The sequence below is a fragment of the Lepisosteus platostomus genome, chromosome 9, assembly GCF_059453375.1.
Source record: "Lepisosteus platostomus isolate fLepPlt1 chromosome 9, fLepPlt1.hap1, whole genome shotgun sequence".
In the NCBI taxonomy this organism is placed as follows: domain Eukaryota; kingdom Metazoa; phylum Chordata; class Actinopteri; order Semionotiformes; family Lepisosteidae; genus Lepisosteus; species Lepisosteus platostomus.
Genome location: NC_142619.1, coordinates 29,087,558 through 29,106,715, shown reverse-complemented (window position 1 = coordinate 29,106,715; position 19,158 = coordinate 29,087,558). Strand labels below are relative to the sequence as shown.

General features: G+C 37.4%; 1 protein-coding gene and 1 long non-coding RNA gene across 5 annotated transcripts in view; one reads left to right on the top strand and one right to left on the bottom strand.

Annotated features, from left to right (window-relative positions):
- grip1 (glutamate receptor interacting protein 1) overlaps positions 1–19,158 on the bottom strand; it is a 309,859-nt gene that overhangs the window by 263,070 nt on the left and 27,631 nt on the right. The window lies entirely within an intron of this gene.
- On the top strand, positions 808–15,754 carry LOC148654735 (uncharacterized). Its single transcript, XR_015941132.1, has 3 exons — positions 808–946; positions 14,425–14,569; positions 15,512–15,754. It is a non-coding gene; the product is annotated as an uncharacterized LOC148654735 (long non-coding RNA).

The window sequence follows — 19,158 nt, the reverse complement described above, 5'->3', positions numbered from 1 at the left end:
CTCATTCCAGTTGATTTCTTCATGAATCACCTCCTCTCGCTTATTACAGGGTCTAATCTACTCCAACAAAAAAGATGGATTATATGAAATATTCATATAATTAAAATAACCCAAAAAGTATTGCATACATTTGGATATTTCAACTTCAACACCTTTCAAACCCCTCACTTGAAGAGTGCTGTAGCTATTGTGAATATGAATTCATTTTTATGGTAAGAGCTAAAACTTTTAAAAAACTTTTTTTTTCTTCATTTCAGCATAAATGTATGGGAACCATGACAACCACACCAGTCATAATCACACAGTTAAAACTAATGTATAGAGGATTGGAGAGGATTATTCAGAAATGTCTTGATCTAAACAGCAATAAAACTACATCCACTCACTGTTGCAAATGCTACAAATTTCAGGAAATACTAACCTCAATCACCAGGAGCTGTAATAAGATACTGAGCATATAAATAAAGCATACAGAAAATTATGAATGAGTGCTACACATAGAGAATCAAAGTTGTTGTGGATACTAGACATTTCAAATTAACCCTGAATATTCTTACCATCTTAATTGTGCTTTGCTTTGTTATATCTGCTTACTCTCATCTACAACATCTTCAATGCAAATCAATCTCAGCAGCTTAAATTGGAGTTCATTGCCAATGTACTCCTTTGTTTCTGCAAAATCACTTTACTCCTCTGTCTAGATTTTTCAAACCATTAAAAGCCATTTGTTCATGCAAGGAAACAACCAGCAGAACAAAAATGTAAGGAATTCAGGCAGTGTGCAAGGTCATCCCCCCTGGGAGACATTCAATTCCAGCATAACAACAAAACTTCCTTCCACACTCATGTTGGATACACAGGTAGCTGACAAAGAAACTGAAGCACCTGGATAAAGGAGGGACAGTGACAACAAAAGGCAAAATTACAACAAAGGGCTTCCACACAGGTATGGCTCATTCTTTAATTTATTTATTTTAATTTAATTCAACCAAATAACATCCCACCATGTTTAGGGTAATGTATAAAATGCTGGACAGGCCTAGTTGCTTAGAAATAAGGGGTAGAAGTAAGAGTAAGAGCTTCTTTGGGAATTTTTAATTGTGGATGTCTTTCAGGTTTGTGAACTTAGGCTTTTAGACTCTTGAGACTTCTCAGAGTGGGTTTTTTTAATAGTTTTTTAATGTGTAATGAACTGGTTATTTTAGCATAAAAGATGGTAACTAAATTAGGTGTAAGCAGGTGTAACTGTGTAAGATTTTCCTTCAAAGTAAGTGAGAAAGGTGTTGCCGCATTTGAGCTTTCTAGAAAGATTTTGCAAAAGGGATTGAGGTGAAAGATATAAATTGTTTAAATTGTTTTGAGATCAGAAAAAGAGTGGGATGTCATTTTAAAGACAGTGACTGGAATGTGAAAATGTCCGTTTTCAGGAAAGAGAAGATAGTGTTTGGTTGTGCTAAAGATATATAACAAATTTGTAGTTACGTGGCTGCAAAGATATTGAATGAAGGACCCAATCAGTTATTGATGACGATGGTAAAAGGACTGGATTGTAGAGAGTGCCAGTTAAACTGTACGCATGTGGAGTCCGTTACAGAGGGCATCACCATTTCCAAATAATTTTGGGGAAAAATAGGGGTTTGTAAAAAATGTCTGGTGCTGGGTCTTGAGATAAAGAACTGCCCGAAATAAAGAGCACTAACTTGCATGTAAAAACCACACACTTATTTTGAAATAAGACGGAAACCACTTCCAGATAAAGTTAAGGAGAGCAAAATATAGAAAGGGAACCAAGTGATGCGGAGGAGTGGAATAGAGCAAACTGAGGTAGATAAAGAAATGTATAAAAATCAGGAAAGTGGACTGGAGAAAGGAGAGGTTGAAGGGGTAGTAGATGAGTCTGTGGAAGAAGGGAACAGTGGAGAGGACACAAGTGTGAGTACAGCTGACAGGAGTCTGGAAAGGAGAAAGTTAGACCTGAAGCAGGAGAAAAAACTGCTAGCGACCAGTTCCTGGAGTCAGGGGGTTATTGCTCTCAGTATTGCTGTGCTAATAGTCCAGGTTGGGGGTTGGGGGTTGGAGGTGGGGGAGGTCTGTCATTACAGAGAGCAGGAGGAGTGCTGTCCTGTTTGGAAGACGTAGATGCAGATGATGGTAAAACAAAGTACAGCAATGAAGTGAGGAAGAACATAACGACTTAAGGGAACCTATCTAGGTAAGAATATTACTTCTTTGAATTTATATTGACCTTTGGTGGTAATAGATAGATGTAAAATGTTTTGAGGATTTGAGAACACGTCGAGGAAGGGTAGTTTTGGGGGGTGATTTTAATGAAGCATCTATTGGGGAAGACGTACAATGGTTTTAAAAAATAATTTAGAGTATTTCAAGATGCATAATTCTTTCAGAACGGGGAGACTGGTGGAACACTGATTTCCCCAGGTAGAAGATAAAAGGAATTAGGAAACAAGCTCAAAAAAACAATTTTTAGTCTATTCTTGGAATCAAGTAGGAAGCAGGTTCTTTGTACCATTTGTTTAAAATCATCTGTTGGGACAGGAGGTAAAATTGGGAGCGCATGCTTGAAGCTAAATACTGAGCTTTTAGAAGATGATGTGGCAGGTATTTTAGAGACAAATACATGTATTGGCAGATGCTGAAGGATTTCTATTATTTGCAGTCCTTATGGTGGAAGTGAGTAAAAACTGACATAGGGAAGTTTTTAAGGAGTGGCAGAAAGCAAAAAGAGCATAAGATGGAGGATAAGAGGGATAGAAAAAAATGTTGCAATGCTATCTTAATAGATAGCAATAGAAATATGAGAAATATAAAAGGCACCTAGGAAAGTGCATGAGGAAAGAAGGAAGATTATAATGTTTTATACATAGAAAAAACATTAGAAGAGAGAGAAGTATTTAAAATTTCAGTTTAAATACTGGATAAAGCCAACAGCTATAATCAACCTGCAACTCACAACTGGCAATTCCACCCAAACTAAACAGGTGTGAGTCGGGCCAGTAACTGGATGAGAGACCAGACACATAAAACTGAAGTCCCGGCTCCCCATGGCCATTTAATCACCACATGGTGATTCTCAAAAAGAGTAGGGGTGTTAACCCCACATTTCCACCCTGGCTTTCGCAATCATGGCCACATAATAATCCCCATCTATAAATTGGCTTCATTACTCTGCTCTCCTCCCCAGTGACAGCTGATGTGTGGCGAGTACATTGGTGCACTTTGGCTGCCGTCACATCATCCAGGTGGGGCGTGTGGACATTGGTGGTTGCAGACAGAGGAAGACTTATAATGATTTTTATTTGACTCAGATGGAAAATGTTGTGGGATATGATGACAACGGTAAAGGTGGATGAGAATCTTGAAAAAGAGTTTTCTTTTGATGAGCAGGAAAAAAGCATTGAAGATTTTTAGGGGGGAAACTCCTGGAAGTGGTTGACTGCCAATGGAATTGTATAGGAAATTCTGGGATTCGGCAAGCACGGGTCCTTTGGGACTTCTGAAGGACAGCGAAAAGGAAAGTGTTTTGCCAGAGAGCTTACAGCTAGGTATAGTATCTCTAATTTACAAGAAAGGGGAATGAGACAAGATGGGAAACTTTTCAAACTGATTTTACCCAATTTATGGTTTTAGCTTTAAGAATGCAAAAAAGCTTTTTGGGGGAATAATCTACATACAGATCAAACCTGTGCAGTGCCAGAACAGAGGATAAGGGACAGCTTGATATTTGTAAAAGATACTGTCTGTTCTGCGAGACAAATATTTGGTTGGCATTAGGAAATGTAGGTCTAGAAATGTTGATTTATGATTGGTTCTCTAACAAGTATTTATTCATTTGTAGGAATTAAAAATGAAATAATGTGTTATGGTGTTATAATGGAAGGAAATGGGAGGTGAGGAAGTGGTGAGCTTGGATTTGGCAGTTTACTCGCAAGAAGAGTGGATCTGTCAAAGTTTCAAAACTTATGCTTTTTGTTTCTTTTAGAATGCAAAATGGGAAATATTTAAAAGTCATATAAAGACCAAAATGGAAGGGTTGAAAAGACTGTCCTTATTTATGTGTAAAGACGTTTTTTTCTTAAAGTAGAGGGTGTGACATTGAGGGTTTTTTTATGGTTCTTTTCTCACAACCATTTAAAAATTACTCTATCTGTTCCTATTTTATTATGCATTTTTAAAGAATTTTTAATTTGACAAGAATGGTTTAAAGGGCTTAGCCAGAAATCTTTAAATGGGCAATAAAAGATTCTGTCTTTTTTTATAAGACAAAAGAGATTATATATCCTATCAAGGGGGTTGTGGTAAGAAAACGCTTTGCCAAGTCAGCATAAGGATGTGACCTGGTTGGAGGTGCGTGACGTTCTCTTGGTCTGAGCAGTTACGGACAGAACCATGGAGATGCCCTGTGGAGGGCTGTGAAGGGGCAGAAGAAACTGTTCTTCACCTGTTCCTGGAATGTGTGGTGGACACGAAGTTCCGGACGACAGTAGGTCCCTTTGTGGACTTAATCCTGAGAGACGGGAGTTAGTCGGCGACACTACAGCTGTTTGGTTTGCGTCAGGAAGGACTGGCTGAGGAGCAGTTTGACAAATTATAGATGGTGCTGACAGCTTGTAAAATGGCACACTCAAGGTCAATTCTGGTGAGACAGAATATAATCCTTCCAGGCGATCAGGATGTTAGAGTCAGCAATAGACATGGGGGGAGGGAGATAACTGGAGCACCAGCCTTGCTGTTTGACTTTGGTGTCAAATGATGTCCTCAAAAAACATTCCATTGTTTGCTTTTTTTTGCATGGAATAAACATGGATCTTTGTATATTTATGCAATTATTTGTGGATTGATGTCTAACAGGTACAAAAGCAGTTTAGCTTTATGGTCACAGTTTTTCCTAAAGATATTTACTGTTTTTGTGTTTAAATACTTTTATAAAGAAAACAAATACTTTGAAAGAGGAGTAATTATTGGGGCATGTTTGGCAGGAGCTTCAGTGGCCAAAACGGCTCAGTTTGCTTCATGAGAAGCAGCTTAAGGCGATGTAAACATGGAACTTTGAGGGAAAGACTCCATCAGCAAAGGCCAACAGTGGGCAGACAAGCATCCATGATAATTCAAAGTGCAATACATGATGTATACAAGTGACTACAGATGAATTGACCTCAAAAGTTCAACCTGGACAAGAGCAGCCAGGTTAATCAAAAATATGTCACCAAGAGCCCGACAGAGTTCCACACTATAGTCAGGCTACAGTGTGCAAACTTCTTATCACACTGAACAATGCATGTTTGTGAGTCCCGTGGTGCAAAGAGCTCAGGCAATGGACCGCCAAGCAGTGGAGAAATGAGACGGATGAATCATCTTTCACCAAATGTTCACTAAAAAGATGAAAGTATGTGTGGTGCCAAACCAAAAATCCCTTCAGCCCTGAGTCTTTCAGCAGTGAAGTGTTCTTGTGGCACTGTTATGTTGTGGGACGCATTTTCCTGGAGTGTTCTGGTTGTTCTCATTCCCTTAGAAGGTAAGGTCAATGCTACTGAGTGATCATCTTCACTCAGTGTTGCAGCATTTCTTTGCTGGCAGGAAGGGTGTCTCCAGGGTGACAATGATCTCACCCACAGAGCGCACGTGGTCACCCAGTGGTTTGATGAGCCCGACCCTGATGTTCTCTACATGTCATGACTTGCTCAGTCTGAACCCAGTCAAGCACTCCGAGTAGATTCTGGAACACCTGAAACTGCGTTTTCCGTACCCATCAACCAGAGATAAGTTGATTCACTTTCTTGTGGAAGAATGGTGCTGCATCCCTCCTGCAGAATTCCAGAATATTCCAGCTCATACAGGCCATGAAGGGTCTATTAAATGGAAACATCACTGTAAAGGCACTTTGCCACAACAGGACCACTCTATTAATTGGTTTATCATATTCATTACTTTTACAGCGTCCTTTTATAACCAGAATATCTTTAAAATGGATGTGAAGAAAACACTGTCACTGGAATGCCAGTTTCAATGGAGAAGGATAATTGCCAGAAGACTGGCATTCAAAAACTTCTTCTATAACAGAGTAATATGCTGCCAGGCATACCTATTTTTAGAATTAGTTTGTACAATCTAAGTAGGTGTTCCTTGTACAATTAAACAACTTTAAGCCTGAAGCCTGAATTTGCTATATAATGTACCAAGACCCTGTAAAATACTAACTGAAAGACGAGGTTTCTTGATTTTCTTTCTACACTATTTCCAGTCCTAAAGATAATGAGGCACCATCCCATAATCTGAATCCTGTAACTACAATCTATAATTCACAATTTTTCCTAATGATCATACCCATTAATATTCCAAGTTGATTATAATTAGCCTACAATCCAAAAATATAGTTTTACTAAACTATCCAACAGATCTCAGCAATAAAAAATATGCAGACTGATGCGAAACGCATTTACTTCACCCCAATTATTTTGAATGACACCTGAAGTAATCTGTTGTGCCAGATATATGAACAGAAACAGTTCTATTTTTTTATTAGGCCTACTAACACTGTGTAAGCAGAAATTAATAGGTATGACTAAACATCAGGTTGGGCTGTTACTTTTATTTGTTCTATAATACTCACTAGTTTTGGGACATCATTTGTGGTAAATTTGCAGTATGGTTCATACATGACTGAAGATACACGTTAATCTCTTATCCAGTCAATATGTTAAAATTTGAAAACAAACACTTGGCACGATGCATGAACATAATTTACCAAGTGTAGTAATGCAAAATTTGGTTTGATATCTTGAAAGATGGAGAACGGTCAGTTTCCAGCTCTCCTTGCTGATATTGACTATCACCACACCACTATGAGTGAGTAGCAAGTGGCTGTGAAGTTAATATGACTAATCTTTAATGAATAGGATCCAGACGAGGTGCTGAAACTGCACAGGTGAGGTTTATGTCCACCTGAGGTCTGCACCAAAAGCAAAACAGAACTGGTAATTTCTCTGACCTTTTCCATCCTTTTGAAACAACAAATGCATTCTGTCTCGGTTGAAGAATCAAGATGGACCGCATCTCATTGGGGTTTTCATGGGTGTTGGCAAAACATAAGACATAACCTATACTTCTACTTTGACTAACTACAGACACACATATCAAAGAGCTCAGTTCATGACCAGCAGAGAATTGCTTCAATACAGTACATGGCAGACTGTGAGGGAGAAGCAGTCTCCAAATAAGCCTTATACACTAAAATGGATTGCTGTTTTTCCCTCTGAAACTGCTTTGAAACAGTGCTATTCCCTTGAACTGTATTTATTATACCAGTTAATACATTAGATCTGTAGTGCAGAGAATAGTACTTGCTGCTTTATTTTACATTACAAATCATTGTTCATGAAAATCCGCAGTGCCTGCTCAAACAGCACTGAGAGAACTGATGTGCTGTTGGTGGTTCAGGACATCAAAATGCATTATAGTCATCTCTTTGCCCCATAAACAGTGGAAGACTGCATGGGAAGAAAAAATAAACATCTGCTTGGCTGTAAAAAGGCTTTCTTAAAGAAGTCTAAGCCTGAAGGAGAAGATGATGCAAATCTGCAGAAAGAAGATCAACTTTCACTGATGGCAGAAAGAAACTGCACAACTTGTGGATCATTTCTTAATCTCCTTAATCACAGGCTTTCCTCACCGAAAACAATGAATGCCAAGAAAAAGCACGTGTGCAGCACGACTTCAAGCTGAAAAGAAAGCAGTTAACCTAAAATAAGAGGGGGCAAAGAGGCGAGTAATGAAAAAGAGTGGATTGCTTTCATGTGTTAAAAGCATTATCCAGCCAATTCAAGGCAAGGGAATCTGGATCATACATTTAACTCCACTTGTACAATATTTGCATTACCGGAGGGCCATGCTGCACTTCCTGAATATCAATGCAAAGCAAAGCTTTGCATATCAGCCTCTCACTCCTTTTAGTACCATCAAAGCTCTGGGTCCGCTGTTCAAATGAAACGTCGCACAGTATCTAAGAGCAAAAGCTTTTATTTTTTTGTTTTGTTTTGAAAATAACCAAACCTTCACTGGTCAAAGGGTTGCCAGATTGGTGTCCATAGGTTTACAGGTATTTTTCTTCCTTCCATATTCTACTGTATGTAACTGAGATATTTGATGTGTTGCTTAGTGTTATGCACAGCTCTGAGAGAAGACACATGAAAACCTTTTACAATCTGAGAGGCTTATGTACAGAAACATTACGGAAAAGTTTACTGCAAATCTAGAACTTAAAAAAAGCTGATTGCATTTCTAGGACTTACAATAATGCCCCTTATAGTACCACACATTTATGTGACCCTTGAGAGTCACATACAGTAGGATGAAGGCAACAGGAAAGTAACAGTTAAGTTGCCTTCACCAGTCCCATTCCTATGTAAATCTATATACAGTACTACTATACTGTATGTACATCTACAGTACGTAAAATCTATTTCTATGTAAAACTATGTACATTGGGTGACAGAAGTAACACCATTCCTAGAGGTTTTCAAGCCTTTTATTCTATCGCATTCCACCCAAAATCAATCACCACATTACAAACATTTCAACACATTCATAATTGCTAATGACCAATGTAATGGGAGAGGGGGGTGAAGAAGGAGTCTTCCTCTTTTTATATTACATTAAGCTGTACAGAACAAGGCTAGCAAATATAGGGTGCACATTCTGTCCCTTGTTAATCAATCAAAAAGTTGCTTTTCTCCCACACGGTCAGTGACAAATAGAAAGGGATCTTTATAATTCTCTTTTATAACTTACAATTACTGTACCACTTGGATAAGGTATCATCTTCCATAGCAGGGGTCGCTTGACAATTATGGTCTTACAATTCCAACACTTAAAGGTTATTTTGAAACCATTACAACCATTAGAAGTGCTTCTCATTGTCAGTAAGGGTGATTTTTTAAAAAGAACTACCAAAGAGATACATTAGAAAGTGAATGTATGCAGAATCCTTCAGAAAATCATAACATTTCATTCTGCATTTATTTTTAGTGACAATAATATATTCTTGTTGAACATTTACAAATGTACAATGATTTTTCATGTAAATGCTTTTTAATGTAAACTATGCACCATCTACTGTACTTCAAGTTGTGCCTATCCTGTTTAAGTTTGGCTTTACTGAAAGCATTATTTCTTACGTAATATGCAGTATGACACTTTCCACATCTTTCACTATCCCTTGGTTTTTCTTCAAAATGCCATTCAAGATGGAGCAGAAATAGGAATGAGAAAAAAAAAACAAATATGCTCAACTTCAGAAAGTAAGAGTAAAATGTAAAATTGGCATAAACTACTACTGAAAGATAAGACCAATAAAAATGGAGTTAAAGTTTGCACTGAAGCTTTAAAAATAGTTCTGCCCATCATTAAACTGCCCCTACAAAAAAAAAGCAAATTAATAGAGATACATTTCAGGAAAACACTGCAGCCAAGATCAAGCAGGACCAGATAAGAACATTCTGGAAACCAATTTGAAATCACTTAAGGCTCAAAACAACAGTTTATTGAACTGAAAATTGATGTGGGAGGGAGAAAAAGAAAAAAAAACTCCAAGCATTGTTTTGTACCAGAGGTACTGACCAAAACATGTTAAGAGTAGCTCTGCAAAGGAGATAACAAAGAAAATAAAATCTGCAAGTCTAACATATAAAAGTTTAATCAAATTTATTACGTTTTTATTCCTTTAACAACAGTCTAAACTGATCAATAATGAGTATTTTTAAAAAGCCACCTACTAGAAGTATAAAATGTATTCAATTTTTTTAGAGGTGCAATCAACAGGCAGAGTAGTAATTTGCCTTTTTCCATAGGCAATGTCAGCCACATTGTTTAAGGGTATTTTAAAATACATGTCTAAATACAAAAGAAGTATAAGAAAAGGCAGGGTAAGTGGCTACATTTCCCAAATACTGAAGTTCAAGTTTTTGAAAAGCAACCATTAAAACTTGTAAAACTCAAACACAGCTGCATTTCACCCTCACATTAAGAATATCAAGTCTACATCACTCAAATAGCCAAGTGGCTTTCTGTTAACTGGTGAATGGGTGTTGCACTACAAAGACTAAGGTTCCCAGGATGACAGAACATAACAGAAGCCATAAAGCGAAGAAAGAAACTAGCTGCTTATTTTGTTCCAATTTACCTCATCAAGACCCTGAGGATTTTGTTTTCCAGTCTTAAACCTAATATCATTCCAGCTTCAGATACTTTTGTTCCCCTTATCATCTTAATTGAATCAATCTTTAAGACAATCTGTTCATCACCATCAGTTGTTTAATGTGATTTATTTCAGGCTATAAAAAGTCTGCAGTCCTACGTTTCATGCATCAAATATCAGAGTTGGATTTAGCAGCTGGCATTAGACTCTTTTCAACAGTGTCCCCAACCTTTGTAACCAAAAATTTGAAAAATATTGGTGTCCACAAGACATTAGCTGAAATTTGCAAAAATAAAATAGCTGATGTCTAAACATGGTGCATAAGCTCCATAACAACTGTTCTGCAGCCATTTATTAGGGATTTCAGTGTAGGAATAATCTGTGATGTGGTCCAAGGGATTAAGAACTAACTTTTTTACAGTTTTATTACTGCCCCACAGCTGCTGCTAAACTGAGTTTAAAGGAAATTTAATGGAAGTAATTTTACTCCCTTGGAATTTTAACTACCCTAAATGTGTCCAAGAAGATGCACATTTCAATGGGGTAGACCAACTCTGTGACAGAGCATCAGTGAAAAAACTTTGACTTTCCTCCAGGGTTTGATCAAACTGTGAGAAAGAATAACACAGCAGCTATATGGCGAGTGGACAGCCCTGTTCTCTCATCCCTCGTGATTTCACTGAGATACCGAATCTCTTCCAACAACATTTACAGATCTGCCCTGCAGCTGTTGTGATGACACTCGCCCAAGTTATCTGAAGGTGGGTTTGCTGAAACCTCAGTAACATTCGCATTCAGACCCAAAATGAAGCCGAGATCTTAAAATTACAGTTGTGTAATCTAAACAATTATGATGTCAAAATAAAACTAGACCTTGATAAAAATTGTTACCAACGTTGTGTATGGACAGCTTTTGTTTCTTATTCATAATCCCATTTTACAGCACATTCACCTCTGTGTAGCACTCTCTGCTGCGCTTGCTGCTGATGTCTGTAGATTTCACGTCAGATCAATTATCTTGCTATGCAAACAATGGCTTTCTGCATCTCATGCCCAGAGAGAGTAACATGGGACTTACTGTTAGCTGTGCAAGTCAACTGCAAAATTAATGCTATATCCAAATATGTATTTAAAAAACACTACAGTATTACTTTAAAATATTATTACCTCAGCAATCACATCCAAATGTAATTTATTTCCACTTCCTCAACAGCTCTTTCATTAATTCTGTGCATCTGAGAGAATATTGGCAGGACTTGCAGCAGAGAGACTCATGCCTTTAAATGCTATCAACACAGGATAATCATTGTAGTGACTAAAGGCTTAACATTTTAAGGGAAGGGGAAAAAATGCAGCTTTTTTTCTTCATAAAGGCAGGAAAGAGAAGAAATATATTCAAGGAATTTTCAAAAGGAGAATCTTCAGACTTGCACCTAAATGTTATTTCATTTGCACTTGAAAAGAGTCTCAATATACAGTATCAAAATAAAGAATGCTCCTTATCAAAAGGGAAAAAACGCTTCTTTAATAGTTTAAGCACCGTCTGTGAGGAGATTACAGATGCAGAATAATTCTGATTTTGAGTCTGGAACACTGTCTCTAAGATGAGATGGCGATGAAAAGGAAATGCATACTGAGTGCAATAATCAATTTTAATATAGAAAAAGTAAACAAAGGTTGTTTATAAAGTTACATCTTGAGCAAGTTCAGATTTTATCACATTGTCAACAGATATGTCATTTTAATCATTATCAGATGTAATAAGAGACATAAAACAAAACAAAGTCACCTTTAAAGTGACAATATAAAAAACAGTAATTATTCTGCTTAAAGGCTCACTCAATTATACATTTTAAAATAGTTGCTTTGAGAAACAGTTTGTAGGAGTATGGGTGAAAAACAGCTTCCAGTCGCCTACAACAAAATAAAAATTCTAAAACCATGTACTGCAGCTTTACCTTGTGCAAAATCATTACATGATTTTGAAATTAGAATTCAATATTAAATAAAAATCAAATTCATATACTGTATATATATATAGCTGTGTGTTTGTGGGGGGGTCTTTATAGTGCCTATATTTATTACTTCCCTTTTGGTAGAAATAGGTTCCCTCCAGGCAGCAGTACAACTGAAATAGCCAAGTCTAATTGCTGTGACATTGTTGTGAGCTAGTGTATGAAGGTGGTGATGTGATTTTATTGTCCCTCCCCGATACTGCGGAGCCACTCTGTACCCTAAGGGAGAGTACATCTGTCTTAATTTGAGTGAAAACCAAATCAGGCTGTAAACTGTCCCCAAATGAATGCTGCTGTTATTCTTTAAAATGACCATGTGACCATGTGGTATACAAAACTCAAGGAGCAGAAGGATGAAAAGAGAGCAGAAAACAGTGGAAGAAGTATCAAGACATAAGTGAGCCAGTTAAAGCTTTCCATCTACCTTAACCTCTGCCTTCCTACTTGACAACCACCATTTACTGAAAGAACTTCGATAAAATTAACGGAAAGTAAAACTCCTCTGAATTTCCCTTTTAAAGCCACCGGACAGAGTACGTCATTTATATTTACAGGCATAATTGTCGGGGACCAAAGTCAGTCTAGTTTTTAGCAGCAGCTTATAATCACCCAAATCTGTGTCAACATTATTTTAAAATAAAAGAAATGTTACAAATGAGAGGAGTCATTCAACCCATAAAGCACATTAGGTAGTTAGCAGCTAATTAACCCCAGAATCGGACCTGGATATCGGCTTCAACAAAATAGGTGGGACTTTCCACAACCAAGTGCCTCCTGCTTTCATTGTATCTTACGGAAGCAATTCGAACGACCCAAACAAAGAAGAAATCAGGTCGTTAAGTGATGGGTACAAAAGACAGTCTCCTTTTCTCAACTGTAGTTATAAAGAAATTTTAGTTTCAATGTCTTTCTAGCTATTTCCTGTTTATTTCTGATACCAAACTGTTTGCAGAAAATTAAATAAGCCATGTGACCTCACTCAGTATTCCCCAGGAAGTGAGGTAGAATATTTCAAATTTAGAAATTGCTAGCACTCAGGAAGCTGCCATGAAACCATACTTAAAATAACAATATATAAAATATAGTAATAACTATTCCGCTTGAAACCTCACTCAATTATTTTCTAAGGTGTTAAACTGCCTTTAAATGAGATCATTCACACATTTCAAACCTTCCAGGAAACTATTTGCAATATTCCTACATCAGCTGATATGCTAGAGCTCCTAATTATACAAAGAAGTCCATCATCAAAGTTGCTGAGCTCAAATTGCTGTATCTGTCTGTCAATAGCCAACTAAATCACTTGCTGACTTCAATGCCAAATTTTGCAAAGTCAAACATATTCATATTATGCCTGCTAATCTATGCACTGTGAGAAAGAATATCTGTTTAACTTCTCTTTATTTCTCAGTTTAGGAGAGGACTCACTTCTCAAACTTGCACACAGATCAGTGGTGGCAAGATAATTTCACTCAAATTCTTGCTCCTTTCTCTAAATGTATTGTACTACTCAACATACTAATTAAATAAACATTTACATTCAAACTGAAAATACAAAAGAGTGCTGACATGACATGAAGCCACAAAGCCATTTAATAGCTGTAAATCAGACACATTTCTCTAGCTGGCAGACAAAGAGCACAAGGTGTTTTTCTTGACTAATTTTCTAACCTGTATTGTAACCCATAACGGTGGTTTAATCATCTCAGTCTTACATTTTACATGCATAAGCATATAGCAGCTTTGAGTATGGCAATTGATAGTCATGTGGCCAATGTATTCAACAATATCACAGAAATGTAGCAGTAAATTAAAACAAAATATCAACAGAATACTATTTATTTGCTTGTAAAGATGCAAAAATTGTGCAATAAATTCAAAAATAAGTGCACAACAATTAAGCTGCAGTCCAAATCAAACAATTATAAACCAAAATAAAAGCCATTTGACAGAAATGTCACTTTCAGTTCAATGGAAGTGTCCAGTGGGTTATGCTTTGTTGTTAAAATTTCAGCATTGTCAGTTGGTTTATCCATGATTCTTTCATGGACAAATGTTGACTGTGTGAAAATCTAAACATGAAAGGCCAAATGGGCAGTTAGGGGACCCTGGTTTAGCTCTTGAGGTGCTAACTGCATGTTCAAAAAAACTAGTCTCCTGCAGGTACTCTTCATTTTCTAACTGTTTTGTCCATTACAGGGTCACAGGGGAGCCGGAGCCAATCTCAGCAAGCAGGTACAAGGAAGGATACACTCTGGACAGGACGGCAGTCCACTGCAGGACCACACAGATACAAACACATTCACACCAGGGCCAGAATTCCCAGAATCCAATTAACCTACCGGTACGTCTATGTAATGTGGGAGGAAACTGGAGCACTTGGAGGAAACCAATGTGAACACGGGGAGAACATAGAAACCCTTCACAGACTGTACCCAAGTTACTGAATCCAGGGCCCCAGTGCTCAGAGGCAGCAATGATAACCACTGTGTCACTGTCCTGCTTGCTATACTGTTGGTCACAATTAGAATGAAATGAGTTTACAGATCTCATAAATCCCTCTGCAATGTTTTCACCTCCTTCAACACCACAGTATTTGGGGAAATCTCCTCTTTTAATTCCACGAAGCTTGGATAAAAACTTTAGCTATAAATTAACTGTGCTTGCAATGTTATTCTGCAGCAGAATACCACTCCATTATGTTGCATATGGCTCAGGAGACGGGTTTATGGGTAGAGTACAGCCTCCGTTTGATTGCATTTCTCAGATCTTCTTTAACATATTCTCCAGCTTGGACAATGTTTAAAAAGTGGCAATAAGCTTGTCTGCTTTCATGAATGCCTATCACGTGCAACAAGCCCATGAAAAGAATGTCATTGTGCGCTTTGATCATGTAACTGGCATTTCCTGAGTCAAACTTTGCAGTTTTTAAAATCAACTTCAAACGTGTTTAAAACATTTCATGATGGCCTTGTGCCACTGAGGAGTAATTCATGAAGTGCAGATAAACCACATGCTAGAATAACTGTAAAGCCACTGGTCTTTGATTGTCCTAACTGAAGAGAGTATCAGTGTTTTAATTTTACCAGCACTGTGGTAAATGTTCCTGTTTCTCAGTTGACTTGCTATAAGAATTGCCTCACTATTTATTGTGTTTGCTGAGAAATGTGCTTGGATGTATTTGGATTGCTTCTGCTGGGGATATTAGAGCAGACCAATTCCTCTGTCAAATCTTAAGGCATTCCAAACCTTTTCTCTCATATTTCTTTTTTCTTTTTTTACACAGGACTCCCTCTCACCAGTATCTCAGCCTTTTGTGATTTTAAACGTAGTTCTATTGTTATCTACGGAGTGTGGTTCAATAACAAATTACAGGATCTGTCTACATCTGTCCATGTTCTCCATGTGTATATTGTTCCACTCATACAATCAATTAAATGCTTTTTAATGTAGTCCGCACATTCATTTTGAATTTTCTTTACAGTTTGTGTCAAATTATTAATTTGTACCAATAAACTCATTACATATTTATTTTCTGATGGCATCATTTATCACAGTTCCTATGCAAATTACAAATAGCCAGGGATGCCTGGGGGATAACTAGGTGAGGTGAAGATCAAGTGGTCAAGAAAAACTACCTGGAATATTTCATAATGACTAGGCATTGGAAGTACTTGTCTGCAATTTCACTCGAGCTCTTAAAGCAGAAAGATAAAATATACGTTTTACTAATATCCTTACAAAGCATCAGTTAAGTAACAGCTAGTGGCTGAGGGTGATGTCAACATACTGAGAAGATTAATAGAGATACACAAACTGAACCAATTTCTCATTAAACATGCACATACATCCACAGTCTCTCAAGAGAGATTTTGGCTGTTCATCATCTCCCATTCAGGTGCAATCAGTGAGGGGAGGAGGAGAGGATACTGGCACACTAAGATTGAGATTTTTTGTACACTGCACAAAACTACTGAGACCCACTATGCACCTTTCCCCCCCATCAAGGAAATGTTTTCTGTCCAACAGTAGGTATATCAATTAAAGAAAAAATTGTTACTTTAAAAAATCATATTGCACATTTACATATTTTCTAGAGCAATTTGATCAATGTATATTAAATTTAAAGGACATCAAGTAGTCTGTAAGGCGCTGTTATGAAAAAGCATGATAATTCATTCAGAAGGAGGTGTTACATATGATGGTAGCAACTAAAGCTGAACCCAGGGAAATTATTTTGGCTATAGCTGTTTTTCCATCTTAAGTCTACTTTTCTAAAAAATACTATTCTGTCTGACCTTTACAGAATAATACAAGACCTTCTATACTTAAGATCAGTATTTACTTTCTAATTTCTTACACAAAAGGATTCTGTAAAGTCCAGCAATTATTAAAAGTATATCTGTTGTTGCTTTTTATATTTGTGCTATGAAGGGGTTGTGATTATTTCATGTTTCTACTCTCATTTATGCAAGCCACTAGGACTGACCGTATTTTACACTCACCACAAATTCCAAACTGTGATGTTGAAGATGTTCGAGCATGACTGAACACAAGGGAAGAGGAAACAAAAAGTGATTTCTTAAAGGGGCTCCTGTAGGATGTATTAGTCAATGTGTTTATTGCTGAACAAAGACTACAGCATGTGCATTTTTAACATTTTAAATTAGTGGAGAGCTTTTATGACGGTTTTATCTGCTATGTGTAACAAAGTGATACATTAAAATATTTATACTTGCACATTTATCGAATCTTTACTTTCATTTTATCATTTATTGAACCATGAGATATTACAAGTTAGGAAATAGTGCTACATGTTTTATTAATTGCAAAAATCAACTTTTCAGATATAAATGTGTACCTATCCTTGTACTGTACGTCACCCTGCATGAAGCCACAGTACCAACATGGCATGTAGGTGACAAATCCAGTTTGTATTGACTACACTGCCTGTAGAACGTCAGCTAAAATGGCTTCCTCAAACCAGCAGTTGCACATGCATAAAAAATTCAGCAGCAAGCCCTTCTATGATCCTTTTCGCTTCAGATTTTACATGTGAAGCAGCTTTTACCTTTTATGCAACTCTGCAAACAGGATTTATTTTACAACTAGCAGAACTAGAATCCAATGATCAGGAGAGAATTAATCACAGATTTATAGCCGGCAAGAATGAATCATTTATCACAATACTGTAAGATAAATTATGTTATTATAATATGTAAAGTAGACATCTCAATGATGTATATTGATTCACCATTAATATCTTATAGCTGGTTGTATATTAGCAAGATGTACATTTCTTATGATTACTTTTACATGACTCTTCTTTCCTAATACCGAAAGTGCATTTTCCTAGTGCACCATAGAGTTCATGCTTGGTGGTTAAATCTTTTGGGAATGGTAACAGGTTTTCTGTAACTCAAATGTCTTCACTAGGACCATCTTAATGCCAAGCACTGAAACATTTTCTACTCAAAGGGATTACAAACATATATTGGAAGTCTGTTATACAATTCATCAGATGAATAGTTAAAGATCTGCTCTGTTAGGAGGGTTAGTGCTAATTGGAGAATATCACCAAAAGCAACAAATGACAGGAATTGAAATTTTACAAAAAGCTACAATAACTCGTATTATCACAATACAATAATACATTGTATTATTGTATTATAATTATAATATTATACAGTATGATAATGTAATAACAACATGATGATAATATTATTGTATTATCAACCACAGCCTCTCCACCCCAACCCAGCCAGCACTCTCAGAATCCCGGGCTAAGTTATCCTGTTGTACTCAAGCAACAACCAGGCCTTGGGAGTCAGCCTACACTCTGAGCAAGAGTTAAGCCAATTGGGATTACTCAGTCTTCTGTATTTAAGGAGAAATTAATACCATTTTTCATAAATGCCACTGTGGGTGCTGCGGTGGCTCTGTGGCTAAGGATCTGTGCCTGTGGCTGGAAGGTTGCCGGGTCGTATCCCGCGTTAGAGGAATCCTACTCCGTTGAGCCCCTGAACAAGGCCCTTAACCCCAACTGCTCCAGGGGCACCGTATAAACGCCTGACCCTGCGCTCTGACCCCAAGCTTCTCTCACTGTCTGTGTGTCTCACGAAGAGCAAGTTGGGGTATGCAAAAACACAAATTCCTAATACAATAAATTATATATGGCCAATAAAGTGATCCGATCTTAAATGTGTGTGCAGTCTCTCAAGCAAGCCTTCAGGGCTCTGACATTCATGGTCAGGTCTTCATGTTACTTATTTACATATCTTATTCAGAACATGCATTTCCCTTACACCCATCCATTTTTAACATGTACTCAGTTGAATCCGGAATCACGGTGAACCAGAGCCTAACCCAGCAGACAGCAGACACAAAGCAAGGATGCCCTCTACATGGGTTGCCAGTTCACTGCAGGGTACACACACAGGGGATGGCAATGAAATCTATACTGTGTTTCTGGACTGTAGGAGGAAAGCTGAGCACATGGAGAAAAGCCACATTTCCAAGGAGAAAATGTGTATCCACAAGGAAAATATCCCAGGCCAGGATATACCACCTACTGAAGTAGAATTCTGAGTGGCTGACCAATCCAGAAATTAGATTCATTTTGCAATCAGAATAACATTAAAAAAAATAAGGAAACACAAGAACTTTATGGAAAAGTATCAACATCCATCTTTTGCCATGATAGCATTAATTCAACCCTGAAAAATTCAAATTGCTGCTATGCCAGTTGGCAAAAAGATTTACAAATGTATAGTTGACGTTCCAGCCTCTGAGCCAAAATGCAAACTGTGATTCTTGGTGGCAGGGCAGTTATTAACCAGCTGAACATATTTGTTTTAATCATCTCTGTACGGGATCTGTAAAGAGAAGGCGAGGACAAATGCTGCCCAGAAATTGCATCACTGCCAGTTCTCT